Source organism: Salmo salar, unplaced genomic scaffold (assembly GCF_965601325.2).
Source record: "Salmo salar unplaced genomic scaffold, fSalSal1 ptg000519l, whole genome shotgun sequence".
NCBI classification, from domain to species: domain Eukaryota; kingdom Metazoa; phylum Chordata; class Actinopteri; order Salmoniformes; family Salmonidae; genus Salmo; species Salmo salar.
The window spans coordinates 302,786-316,546 of record NW_027675407.1 but is presented as its reverse complement, the minus strand read 5'-3'; the positions used below and the strand labels follow the sequence as shown (position 1 = coordinate 316,546).

The following is a 13,761-nucleotide window of genomic DNA, read 5'->3' as shown; positions in this document are numbered from 1 at the left end:
TTTGTTATTCTGTCTCTCACTGTTCAAATAAACCTACCATTAAAATTATAGACTGATCATTTCTTTGTCAGTGGGCAAATGTACAAAATCAGCAGGGGATCAAATACTTTTTTCCCTCACTGTAACTCCCAATCACGGCCAGTTGTGACACAGCCTGGACTCGAACCAGGGTGTCTGTAGTGACGCCTCAAGCACTGAGATACAGTGTTTTAGACCGCTGCGCCACTCGGGAGCCCCAACATCATGTTCTAGTGCTGTCCCCAACATCATGTTCTAGTGCTGTCCCCAACATCATGTTCTAGTGCTGTCCCCAACATCATGTTCTAGTGCTGTCCCCACCTAAAATACATCTTGGTCAACCAAGAGTTGTCTGTTCTTTCTACCAATCGATTGGTTGAAATGTTATGTATATTTTTCCATATATAGACACAACCCATGTGTTTTAATAAAATCAACTATATGTACTGAACTGGTCTGATGCTTTAAGCACACTGTTTGACCAAATAATTAAGACACACAAATGACTCGAGGGATGACTCGAACCTTTTCCATTTCGAGTGGCAATTTATCTGACCATTTCTACTGATCTGGTGCCAGTTAGGATTTTCATATGCACATTTTCATGGAAGATTTTAAAATCATTGTCTGTGATTAATCTACATTCTATCTAAATCTAAAAGAAAATTATACAAATCTAAAAGGAATTTTTATTGCCAACTATGTAAAAATAGCCTACATAAAGCCAACAAATAAAAACATTGCAGCCTGCAGGTAATAAATATCCTATAAATCACTTTGGCTGCACATGGCCTGTCTACAACGAACTTAAAACATATCAACTATCAACTGGGTCCTCCTAAACTTGTGATAGCAAGCTTGCAACATTGTATAAAATATTCTGGGCCCTCAGAGTTTCCCGGCCAGTGAGTTTGGGACAGACACAGCTGTAGGCTATTTGTTCAAAGGATAAGAAGTAATCAGGTATTTTATGACATTTCCACTGGATCAGAGCATTACATTTGTCCCTTTAATGCTGAGCGGTTATCGAAAGGGTGAGAGCTGGAAATATATTTTTTAAATACTTTGAGGAACTATTCTCATTTGCAATTGATTTTGATTAGACTTTGTTTACTTGCTTTTTGATGTGAAGAAAAAAATTACTGTTATTGTTTGTTAAACACTTAGTGTACAAACCCTCATTGTCAGGCTGATGGAAAAGCTAGCCAAGGAGCATTTTACTGGTTGAAGTGTTTTTTAAGTATAAAGCAGTTGATTTGCGACAATAACACAAACATATTAAGCAGGAGATTCAAGCGAGCCTTACAATTATAATCCAAAAGTAATGTGAAATGCACTCATAAGCAACCTGCAAATGGAGGCTATTTTTGCTGTCAGCCTATGAGAACTCCCCTGAGTTTTCCCCCACAGTGCTGAATTAGTAAATAGACACAGAGCTTAATGTGAGTTTCCTTGAGTAGCACTCCTGATCTTGTGCTAAAATCTTTGCTCACCATTTTTGCTCCATGCAGATATACTACATCCATAACTAGTGGTTTCCTCATTACCAGATATACTACATCCGTAACTAGTGGTTTCCTTATTACCAGATATACTACATCCATAACTAGTGGTTTCCTCATTACCAGATATACTACATCCATAACTAGTGGTTTCCTCATTACCAGATATACTACATCCATAACTAGTGGTTTCCTCATTACCAGATATACTACATCCATAACTAGTGGTTTCCTCATTACCAGATATACTACATCCATAACTAGTGGTTTCCTCATTAGCAGATATACTACATCCATAACTAGTGGTTTACTCATTACCAGATATACTACATCCATAACTAGCCGTTTCCTCATTAGCAGGGATGAGTTTCTGCAACCAAATTGTGTGCTTTGCCCTCGTGCCGCAATTTTAGCAAACACAGAAAGGGGCCTATATTGGAGACCAAAGTCGTCTGGCACATTGCTTAGGGTTTCAACAACTTTAATAATTTCTTTCTAGCCTACAATCATCGGTTTTACTACTAATGTGAAAACAAGACTAAAGATGACTATTCTTGCTCATTTTAAGACAATTGTTAAATCATTTTAACATTCATTACAGATGTCAGTTGTTGTACATCATGGCTACACTGTTGGCATCACCTTATACAGTGGATTACTGCTGTTGTGGGCCTTTAATCATCTGTCTAACTTTGTTGTTCACACAGGAGAGAGACGGGACTATCGTGGATCCTCTGGGGAGCCTCAACAACCTCATGATGCTGACGAGGCAGAGAAGAGTCTCTCCACATCAGAACACCTCAAGAAACACCAGCAGAGACCCACAGGGAAGAAAACTCACTGCTGCTCTGACTGTGGGAAGAGATTCACCTCCTCATCAGGCATTAAAATTCATCAGAGAATCCACACAGGAGAGAAACCTTATAGCTGTACTCAATGTGGGAAGAGTTTTGTTTCATCTACTGGTCTGACAGTACACCAGAGAATCCACACAGGAGAGAAACCTTATAGCTGTACTCAATGTGGGAAGAGTTTTGTTTCATCTACTGGTCTGACAGTACACCAGAGAACACACACAGGAGAGAAGTCTTTTAGCTGTGATCAATGTGGGAAGAGTGTTACTACGTATAGAAATCTTACTCTACACCAGAGAATCCACACAGGAGAGAAACCGTATAGCTGTACTCAATGTGGGAAGAGTTTTACTCAGCTAAGAAACCTGATATCACACCAGAGAACACACACAGGAGAGAAAGCGTATAGCTGTGATCAATGTGGGATTATTTTTGCTAGATCTAGCAGTCTGATTCGACACCAAAGAATACACACAGGAGAGAAACTTTATAGCTGTACTCAATGTGGGAAGAGTTTAAGTCATTCAAGCAGCCTGATATCACACCAGAGAACACACACAGGAGAGAAACCATATAGCTGTACTCAATGTGGGAAGAGTTTTAGTCATTCAACCAGCCTGATAGCACACCAGAGAACACACACATGAGAGAACTCATAGCTGTAATCAATGTTGGAAGAGTTTTGTTTCATCTACTGGTCTGACAGTACACCAGAGAACACACACAGGAGAGAAAAAGTATAGCTCTAATCGATGTGGGAAGAGTTTTACTAAGTCAAACAGCCTGGTACAACACAGAGAACACACACAGGAGAGAAATCTCAAAGCAGATCTCAGATCAAATATCAGAAAATACATACATGAAGGAGTTGTTTCATGATATCAATGAATTAATGGCACAATGTAGAATGTTAACATTGTTGTAGGAGATTTTAATAATTTCACAATGTAGAAGCATAAATGTTTGCCCCTTTATCAATTGATTTCAACAGGATTTGGATATTAGCCTCAGAGGAAAATCCAGGCTCTGAATTGAACGTTTTTTTTTGTGTGTTTAGTTGTGTTACACTTACCACGTTGGTGACCCACTTGAATCAAAATGCAACACTTCAAAATGTAGCTAGCTGTTTTCTACAAATTCTCCTCTAACCAGGGATGTACACATGTTACGGATACAGGTATCCTGTGTGTGTATCCAGTATGTGTGTTTCTTTTCTTTCTTTCTCCCCTCCCAGGTGACAATCATCACTCCCCAATCAGTCATCAATCAGTCCCCAATCAGAAGACACCTGCTCCCCTTTCCTCACCCAATCACAGCCCCTTTCCCTTGGTTTAAAAACCCCAGTCTCTAGCTCATTATCACTCTGTGTTCAATCTCTCTCTGTGAGATCAATCTTTGTGTCATTCTTTCAATCTCTCTTTGTATGCTCTCTCTCCCATCTCTTTTGTTTTTCTTTCACCCCACATGTCCCATTTGTCCGGTACCTGTGAGTATTGTTTTGTTTGACTTGTTTGTTTGGTGGGAAAAGGGGGTAAGAAGACCAGTCGCCCAACATTACCCGTAGGAAAACAGTGTCTAAATACACTAGTTAGAACTGGGCGGACCACCCCCTGTATTTTTGTTTAGTTAGCTAGCTGTTGTTGAAATAGGCTAGTCTAGCTTAGGGGTGGTTTTGGATTATTGTTTCTTTGCTTGGGTCCCGCTCAGCCCCTTTTCTCGCCCCCCTTACCGTGTGTTTAAACAATAAACCTTTAGTGTTTGACGGTAGATTTCAGTTGTCTATGGTTTTTGTTCTCACTGTTACTTTTCACTATTATAATTTGCATGATTTATTTACATTTACGTCATTTAGCAGACGCTCTTATCCAGAGCGACTTACAGTAGTGAATGCATACATTTCATACATTATTTTTATTTATTTTCTCCCCCCGTGCTGACCCCCGTGGGAATCGAACCCACAACCCTGGTGTTTTCAACACCATGCTCTACCAACTGAGCCACAGGGTCTCAGTTCCATCTCCCCTAGACTGCAGGGCCAAAGGGATTCGTAACAACACATTATTCCTAGATTCCGTGTGGTTTTTGAGCTGTTAGTTTTAACAGGACGTGCAACCTCATCTCCCTTCTGTCACACAAATGATTTTAGCATGATATCGATCGAGTTATGACAAATGTGTTGTGTTCCTTTGTTTACCGACCCCTAAATTTAACTGCATCACTCCAAAATGTAGCTGACTGTCTTCTGCAGGTTGTCCTCTAACCAGTGAGGTGAAAGATATCTCCATTTCCATGTGTTTTTTGTTTTGTTGTGTTAGTTTCAGGAGCAGATTCAACCTGATTTCCCCCCAAATGGATATAAGATTTGTGTTTTGTGTTTAGCTAGTGCGTTGCTATGGATCTTTATTTATTTTGACTGCACGTTTTTCCGTATTGGAGATGAGTTTTGTTTGGGCTCGTTCCAAGGGGACGAGAGTTCTAGAAGCTAGTGGGATTTAGAAAGAGGAGAGTTCTAGAAGCTAGTGAGTTTTAGGAAGACGAGTGTTCTAGAAGCTAGTGAGTTTTAGGAAGACGAGTGTTCTAGAAGCTAGTGAGTTTTAGGAAGACGAGAGTTCTAGAAGCTAGAAGGTGTTTCACCTGAGCTGGTCCAGGTTCTATTTAAGAGTATCTGGTCCAGTGCTCCAGTTGTCTTGATACATGTGGAGAGTCAACACCTTTAGTTGTTCCACCTTTTTGGTTTGCTTCCTGTCTTTAAGTTTGGTGTGGGTTTTTCTTTTGTTTTCCTCTTCTTGGGAAGATTTAGTGGTTCTCATGGTGGGTGTCTTTTAGGTCCCAGTTGTTGTTACTAGTCAACTTCCAGTGGACACCCCCATAGTGTCTATCAGAGCCCCTCCTAAAAAACAAGTTATATTGTGGGTTGGATGTTGCATCCAATTAATATTTTAATCCATGGATTTTCCTTAGAATGCTAATTCGTCTTTCAGTTGTTAATCTTATGTTTGTTGTGGTAAATATTTCTGTTTATTTTCATTGTTTTATTTTTTTCCTGTGAAGCATCCATGTCTGAAATGTGCTGTATAAATAAAGCTTGATTTGAACATATTGCAAAAGAAATTAACCCAATGACTGACAATCAACAGACTCTTGCTAAACCTTATTATGAAAAACAGTATAAATTCAGTATATCTCCCACTATGTCAAAATAGTGCTGGTATGTACGTTTAGTATCACTTTTCAACCAACCCAGTGCATTTGTTGAAGATAAATGTTTAATTCAACAATACGTCAAAGGATTCAATTACTGCAAACCGAAACAAACAAATGGATCAACCAGATCAATCCCACTTTTCCAGCCTGCTGAAGGCGTGGTGGAGTGGTAAACACCACCCCCGGCTCTACCAGGGGCTTGAGGTGGTCTCCCACAGCTCTGCTTATGTCATGTTCTGTGGCCTTGCTGTTCCATTTATTGACTGCCCCTGCAACACAGAAACACATTTCGTCATATTATATAAAACACTCAAAGTAATGGATATGGAGCATCTATGGCCTCAGTTACACCTGGCACCTAAATGTGACTTCTGATCACTCCAAGCTGCATTAGGTTCAGATCTACCAGGATGAGCCTTTGACGCAGTCAGGCCACTGAATATGCATAAGCAATGTAAAGAGATGGGGTGAATGAGTGGGGAAAAGTACATTTGACACAAATGACCTTCATAATATCAAAGAACAAATGTGTGTCTGAGGGGAAATGAACTTTCATACAGCCAAAAGGGGTGAGAAATTACACCAATATCAGTGGACAATTTGCACTAATGTAAATAAACATAGATGATGGAACATATTCCCTTTAGCTGATGTGATGAACCACTAAGGGGACATAAATATTTACCATGTAAACCATGTGTGACCTCTCACCTCTCTGGCTGTAGAAGTGTTCTTCCTAACCAGTCCCTCAACAGCACTCTGACTGAGCTCCACCCTCACTGGGTCTTCAGAGGAGAGGAAGGCTGAGGAGGGATGGAAGGATGAATGGATCAGTCAGTCAATAAAGTGTAGAGCTGCTGTCTATGCTGTCTGACAAAATCACAATTTTAGTAGTTCGTTAAAGTAAATAACGCTTTATGACTGCTGAATACCAACTATCAATCACTTAGATCATGTATTTTCAGGTAGAGATACATCCTTGGGACGTCCCTAGCCCATTGAAGTTGACATTTAAAATGGTTAAGGTAGAGGTTAAGGTTAGGGTTTAGGATAGGGATGTCCCAAGGATCCCAGATAGCATTGACCATTGTGCATTCTTCTGTCTCTTTTACATAGCAGGTGATGAGTTCTGACTTCTGAACTTGAAAATATTAAATATCCTTATTATGTGAAATTGAATGAAACAATAATGTATGTTGATGCTAATATGATGTACAATATTCCATGATGTTTCTATATGATAACAATAGAGTAATATATTTAATATGATGTACAATATTCCATGATGTTTCTATATGATAACAATACAGTAATATATTTAATATGATGTACAATATTCCATGATGTTTCTATATGATAACAATACAGTAATATATTTAATATGATGTACAATATTCCATTATGTTTCTATATGATAACAATAGAGTAAAATATTGAATATGACATATACTATTTTTTAACAGTTTCACTAATTCATTTTAATTAACTTAATCATTATGATTCAACATCAGTTCACCGTCTCACCTCATACTGTATTGGAGCAGCAGCAGCTGACTGCCCAGTTCAACATCAGTTCACCGTCTCACCTCATACTGTATTGGAGCAGCAGCAGCTGACTGCCCAGTTCAACATCAGTTCACCGTCTCACCTCATACTGTATTGGAGCAGCAGCAGCTGACTGCCCAGTTCAACATCAGTTCACCGTCTCACCTCATACTGTATTGGAGCAGCAGCAGCTGACTGCCCAGTTCAACATCAGTTCACGTCTCACCTCATACTGTATTGGAGCAGCAGCAGCTGACTGCCCAGTTCAACATCAGTTCACCGTCTCACCTCATACTGTATTGGAGCAGCAGCAGCTGACTGCCCGGTTCAACGTCAGTTCACCGTCTCACCTCATACTGTATTGGAGCAGCAGCAGCTGACTTGATCGTTGATGCTATTCATCATGTTTGAATCTGAGAGTAAATAGAGCCGACTACACTCTAAAAATGAAGGGTTCAACTGGAGTTGTTCTCAGATCCCCTAAGAACCGTAGGGTTCTTGGTCAATGAAAAACAGCCCCAAAAGGTTCTTCAAAGAACTTGTTAGAAGGTGGGTTCATCGAGGAACCTCCGTTGTTGCTGGACTTCTTCCGGGAACTTCGCAATTACAACTGAAAACGATGGTGACAAGTTTGGATGCGACAACAGTTAAAAAGGTTACGTTGGGTTGATGTTTGGCTCTGAATATGTCTCGAAATAATTTATTATAATAATATAACATAGTAATAATGAATAACGAAGACAATGATGGTTTTCTGTGAATATCTTCCATAACGTTACTATAGTTAATGAACGTAAATATTAGAAAGCCGGGTTTGACCGTCGGCGTTGTATGAGCTACAGTACAGTACCGTTAGCTAGCTAGCTAACGTTATGTCCTAACTAGGCACAACTAGGTTTGGATTATTTCCTCAACTATATTCTTTCCCATATATTGTATATCGTTTCCATAAAGACAACATGGCTTTACACTCATTAACGTAAGTTTCCAATCTAGAGCAGTTCTCATTTTTGTGATAATGAACTAGCTAACGTTAGCTTCGTTAACTAACTAACTAAGGACGGTGACCTGTCCAGACGAGATGTTACAACGAACTGAATCGTCAATGGAGGTCTTCCTCTTTATATAGCCTGCTACAGCATGCAATACTATTAACTCACAAGGGGGCAGAACGTTACATGTACAATACTATCCCATTTTGGAAACGTTACATGGACAATACTATCCCATTTTGGAAACGTTACATGTCCGCCCCCTTGTGGAGGGAAATTAATATCTTGATGGTAGCTGTAGATGGGATTCAAATGCATAATGGTATTAATAAAGTGTCTAGACTACCTCTTTTGTATAAATGCCCTTCAGAATCCAAACACAGTATTGCCACGCAGCAAAATGTTGCGTATAATCTTTCAAGTCAGCCTGATAAAATATTGAACAATTTGTGTACAAAGATATCTTGAAATGTGATATTAGGGCTGTATGGCAGTACTGTTACTGTATGGCAGTACTGTATTGGCTAGTGCTTTCTCCAATATGTTCTTCTATTTTGCATTACATTGTATCTTTCAATATTTACTTAATATATATATATTTGTTTTTTTGAAAGACTATTCTTTGACACATTTTCTCTTCCTTTGAAACTCTTATAGGACAGAACATGGACACAATGCAATTGGGATCAAGAAGAAGGTACAGATATGTTGTAGGACAGCTGCATTTGAAGTGTACATTTAACCTACATAGCAGTCAATACAAACTGACATCTATTAGCATACAAATGTGTGCAAATGATCTTTTCAGATCTTCTCAGAAATGAATTACGTCCATGGAATGGATATAGACAATAAGAGAATTCAAGGACTATCAGAGGTAGAGAGGCGAGGCAGGGGTGAGGACATCATCCTGCTATTCTGACAGTCCCTGAAGGACAATACAGAAGAGGTATCTGCTCTTATTCCTTCACTTTCTCTAATGAATTTTGTAATAAAATTAGCAAGTGTAGTAAGATCATTGCTTTACTTTACTAGGACTGGAGACCACAGCAGCGATTCTGCTCTTGCCCTACCTCTTCAATGAGGACCCGAGTGGCCTTTATGTCCGTGACAAGGTATGCCTATGCACCAATCATCTGTTTCTTCATAAACATAGGTGTGCATGCTTATATAAAACTACAGCTGAACATTTGTTATGTTCTTTGTTAATTGTTTGTGTATTAATCTTTTCTTACTTTTTTTGACACAGATTTCACCGCTCTTCACTCCTTTACTGCACATCGGTGGAAATCCATTTCACCATGAGAGTGAAATCCCGCTGGCCTTTGATGGGGAGAACATCCACGCCCTCGAGGACGTCCCCATGGGACTTGGGGCTCTGCTACGACTGGATTTTTATTTTCTGTAACATTTCCCCAAAATGTCAGAAAAACTATTATGTTGTGAAGTTACTGTGTTCTGGGGATCAGAGAAGTTGGGGTGAAGTTAACAGGGCCGGTCATAAAGATGGAAAACTTCCTAACATAACTAAGTGGATTCGATATACACACTAAAGCTGAAAAATCTGTATTTAGCATCAAGTCTACAATATTGTTAGTTTCCCTGTGATTCATTTTTAATGTTTTTATTGTACATCATTATTTATATATTGTAAATGTCATGAAAAGCACTATACAAAGTAAATGTATTATTTATTATGGTCTGACATGTCTGCAGAAATGTTGCAATTTCTTAACCTGTTATGGTGTAGGGGGCAGTATTTTCACGGCCGGATAAAAAACGTACCTGATTTAATCTGGTTACTACTCCTGCCCAGAAACTAGAATATGCATATAATTAGTAGATATGGATAGAAAACACTCTAAAGTTTCTAAAACAGTTTGAATGGTGTCTGTGAGTATAACAGAACTCATATGGCAGGCCAAAACCTGAGAAGATTCCATACAGGAAGTGCCCTGTCTGACAATTTGTTTTCCTTTTGTTGCATCTCTATCGAAAACACAGCGTCTGTGCTGTAACGTGACATTTAAGGCTTCCATTGGCTCTCAGAAGGCGCCAGAAAGTGGAATGAAGTGTCTGCTGTCTCTGGGCGAAGAACAGCAGGAGATTTTGTTAGTGGTCAGCCTGGGAACATTGACACTGGAGATGCGGGTTCATGAGAATTCTCAATTTTTTTCTTTCAGCCTTTGAATGAATACAACGTCGCCCGGTTGGAATATTATCGCTATTTTATGAGAAAAATAGCATAAAAATTGATTTTAAACAGCGTTTGACATGCTTCGAAGTACGGTAATAGAATATTTAGAATTTTTTTGTCACGAAATGCGTTCGCGCGTAACCCTTCGGATAGTGACCTGAACGCACAAACAAAACAGAGCTATTTCAATATAACTATGGATTATTTGGAACCAAAACAGCATTTGTTGTTGAAGTAGAAGTCCTGGGAGTGCATTCTGACGAAGAACAGCAAAGGTAATCCAATTTTTCTAATAGTAAATCTGAGTTTAGTGAGCACCAAACTTGGTGGGTGTCAAATTAGCTAGCCTGTGATGGCCGAGCTATCTTCTCAGAATATTGCAAAATGTGCTTTCGCCGAAAAGCTATTTTAAAATGTGACACCGCGATAAAATAAAGGAGTTTTGTATCTATAATTCTTAAAATAATTGTTCTGTATCTATAATTCTTAAAATAATTGTTATGTATTTAGTGAATTTTTATTGTGAGTAATTTAGTAAATTCACCAGAAGTTTGCGGTGGGTATGCTAGTTCTGAACATCACATGCTAATGTAAAAAGCTGTTTTTTGATATAAATATGAACTTGATTGAACAAAACATGCATGTATTGTATAACATAATGTCCTAGGAGTGTCATCTGATGAAGATCATCAAAGGTTAGTGCTCTGCATTTAGCTGTGGTTTTGGTTTTTGTGACATTATATGCTAGCTTTGAAAATGGCTGTGTGATTATTTTTGGCAGGGTACTCTCCTGACATAATCTAATGTTTTGCTTTCGCTGTAAAGCCTTTTTGAAATCGTACAGTGTGGTTAGATTAACGAGAGTCTTGTCTTTAAAATTGTGTAAAATAGTCATATGTTTGAGAAATTGAAGTTATAGCATTTTTGAGGTATTTGTATTTCGCGCCACGCTCTATCATTGGATATTGGTGAGGCGTTCCGCTAACGTCTGTCCTTAAGAAGTTTTAATGTGTTTTGTAAATATTAATTCACATTTTGTGGTGGCACTAAATAAACAATGAATTATTTAAATCAATATTGTCAATATTGTTGTTATTAAAATATGTTTTTTATAATGCAGGGAGGGTGGACCGAGAGTTAAAAAAATGAACCCCAAAATGTTCTTTGAGGAACTTATAGGGGTTCCCCCACAGTTTCAATGTTGAATTTGAAGAACCCCTAAACTCCAGGAACCTTTACGGGACGCTTCTTCAACATCAACAGCTAGTCAGACACCTTGGTTCACTCTAACTTTATGGAAAAAGGTTTATTCAATAAATCTAGCAACTCCTCTCATACTGGGAAGAACCCTACGCCTTAAGGGCAGTTTATTTCAATTAAGGTACCCGGACGTTTTATAGTTTCATCCTTAGGGCAACTTACCCTAAAGTGGACACACTCCCATCAGTTTCTGAGACAATTGCCCAGACTTTGTAGACTGTTTAATAATGCTTAAACCTCATCTTTATCAAATGATCCATTAAAGATTCCAACTCAAAACCTACGTTCATCTACATATGGGTTGTTTAAATTGTATCTAATTATATTCCCAGTATTACTTCATCAAATCTCTAGTAATCATTATACACACATACAATTCATCATATTTTCATATATTCACAGAATCCATATAAAACATAAGAAATTCAGGTAGTCACGACAACCATTCAATTTGCTTTTTCAGGGACTCTCCATAGCAACGAAGCATCTCTCCAAACATCCTCCCAGCAGAACCAAAAATAAACTTTAGTTTCCCGGACAATGACCATGGGATCCTCAACGGTTCTCTAACCTCCCAGAGACCACGGCAAAATCAAGCCTCGCAGGAACTATAGACCTTCCGCTGCTTCCTAAAATATCATTCCCCTCTCAATACCACCCCGTGATATTCTATGATGGCAGTGAAGGAACGGAACCACAAGATAACGTTAGTTGGTAGAGCATGGTGTTTGCAACGCCAGCATGGTGTGTGCAACGCCAGGGTTGTGTGTTCGATTCCCACGGGGGCCAGTACAAAAAAATTACAAATGTATGAAATGTATGCGTTCACTACTCTAAGTTGCTCTGGGTAAGAACATCTGCTAAATGACTAAAATGTAAAATGTCAATCATCTGATTAACCATATTTCTATATGAAGAACTATAGATCTCTGTGAGGAACTACAGATCTGTTACTATCCAAACATCAGATTAAGACTCAGTCACACAACTCTCATATCACAGTCATACAATGCTATTCTCAAACAAACCTAATCAATGAGTTGTTTTTCAACAATATTTTAACCTGCAGTAATATTTTCACATTTCTATCTCATGCTCATCTATACTCGGCTCGCTGCCTCTCAGATCAAAGGTGGGTCCATTTGTTCTGTTCCCGAAGTGTGGTCTCCCTGAGATCCCAAGTTAGAGGGATCCCTGGAGCACCATTTACCCAGGTCACCAGGAGCGGTCACCAAGTCAAGATTCACATCCCCATCGCCAAATGTGGTTGTTAATTTCTTTAAAATCAAATGAGACCAACTTATCACACAAGTCAGAGTTATTCTAAAACTAAATCTTTATTCACTTATTAATTAGGGAGCAGGTCAATACAACATACACATATAAAGTTAATCAATTGAGTGTTCTACAATAATGATGGCTGGTCGACGAATCACCCCCAGATGAAAGTACAAAGGTCTTTTATAGCCAAGATACACCCCTTTCAACCTACACAAACAACAGATGTATAGAACGGGTCACAAGGTTAAGATTTGTATGAAAAATACTTACAATTCTCAGCAGACAGTATCTGCTGTAAAAACAGTACTCTTTGTGTAGAGACCAGGGTCTGGCCCTGGGGTCATCTCTCCCTGGTACCATATAGAACAGAAACATTAACTTATGCTCTGGAATGCAGTCTCTTTAGGTTTTATCACCCAAAAGACATTGTAAATCTCCTGTCAGTGTTTTGCGCTCAGTGTCCACTGAAAGTTGACTAGTAACAACAACTGGGACCTAAAAGACACCCACCATGAGACCCACTAAATCTGCCCAAGAAGAGACAAACAAAAGAAAAACCCACACCAAACTTAAAGACAGGAAGCAAACCAAAACGGTGGAGCAACTAAAGGTGTTGACTCTCCACATGTATCAAGACAACTGGAGCACTGGGCCAGACACTCTTAAATAGAACCTGGACCAGCTCAGGTGAAACACCTTCCCACTAACGAGATGGACAAGCCAGCACAGGTGTAACACATACTGACTAACGAGGTGACACCAATCAGTGTGTCCTACGTGCTAACGAGCTAGACGGGCTAACGAGCTAGACGTGATAACAAGCTAAAGTCCAACCACAAAACATAAATGGAAAAACCAAAGCCTGTAGCACCTTCCCCCTTATGACAACAAATATATCCTATATTTTT

General features: G+C 39.0%; 1 non-coding gene and 1 pseudogene across 1 annotated transcript; one reads left to right on the top strand and one right to left on the bottom strand.

Annotated features, from left to right (window-relative positions):
- The first annotated feature begins 2,121 nt into the window (after positions 1-2,121).
- On the top strand, positions 2,122-4,526 carry LOC145876231 (uncharacterized; annotated as a pseudogene).
- Positions 4,309-4,381, bottom strand: trnaa-ugc (transfer RNA alanine (anticodon UGC)). The gene has a single exon. It is a non-coding gene; the product is annotated as a tRNA-Phe (tRNA).
- Positions 4,527-13,761: the final 9,235 nt, after the last annotated feature.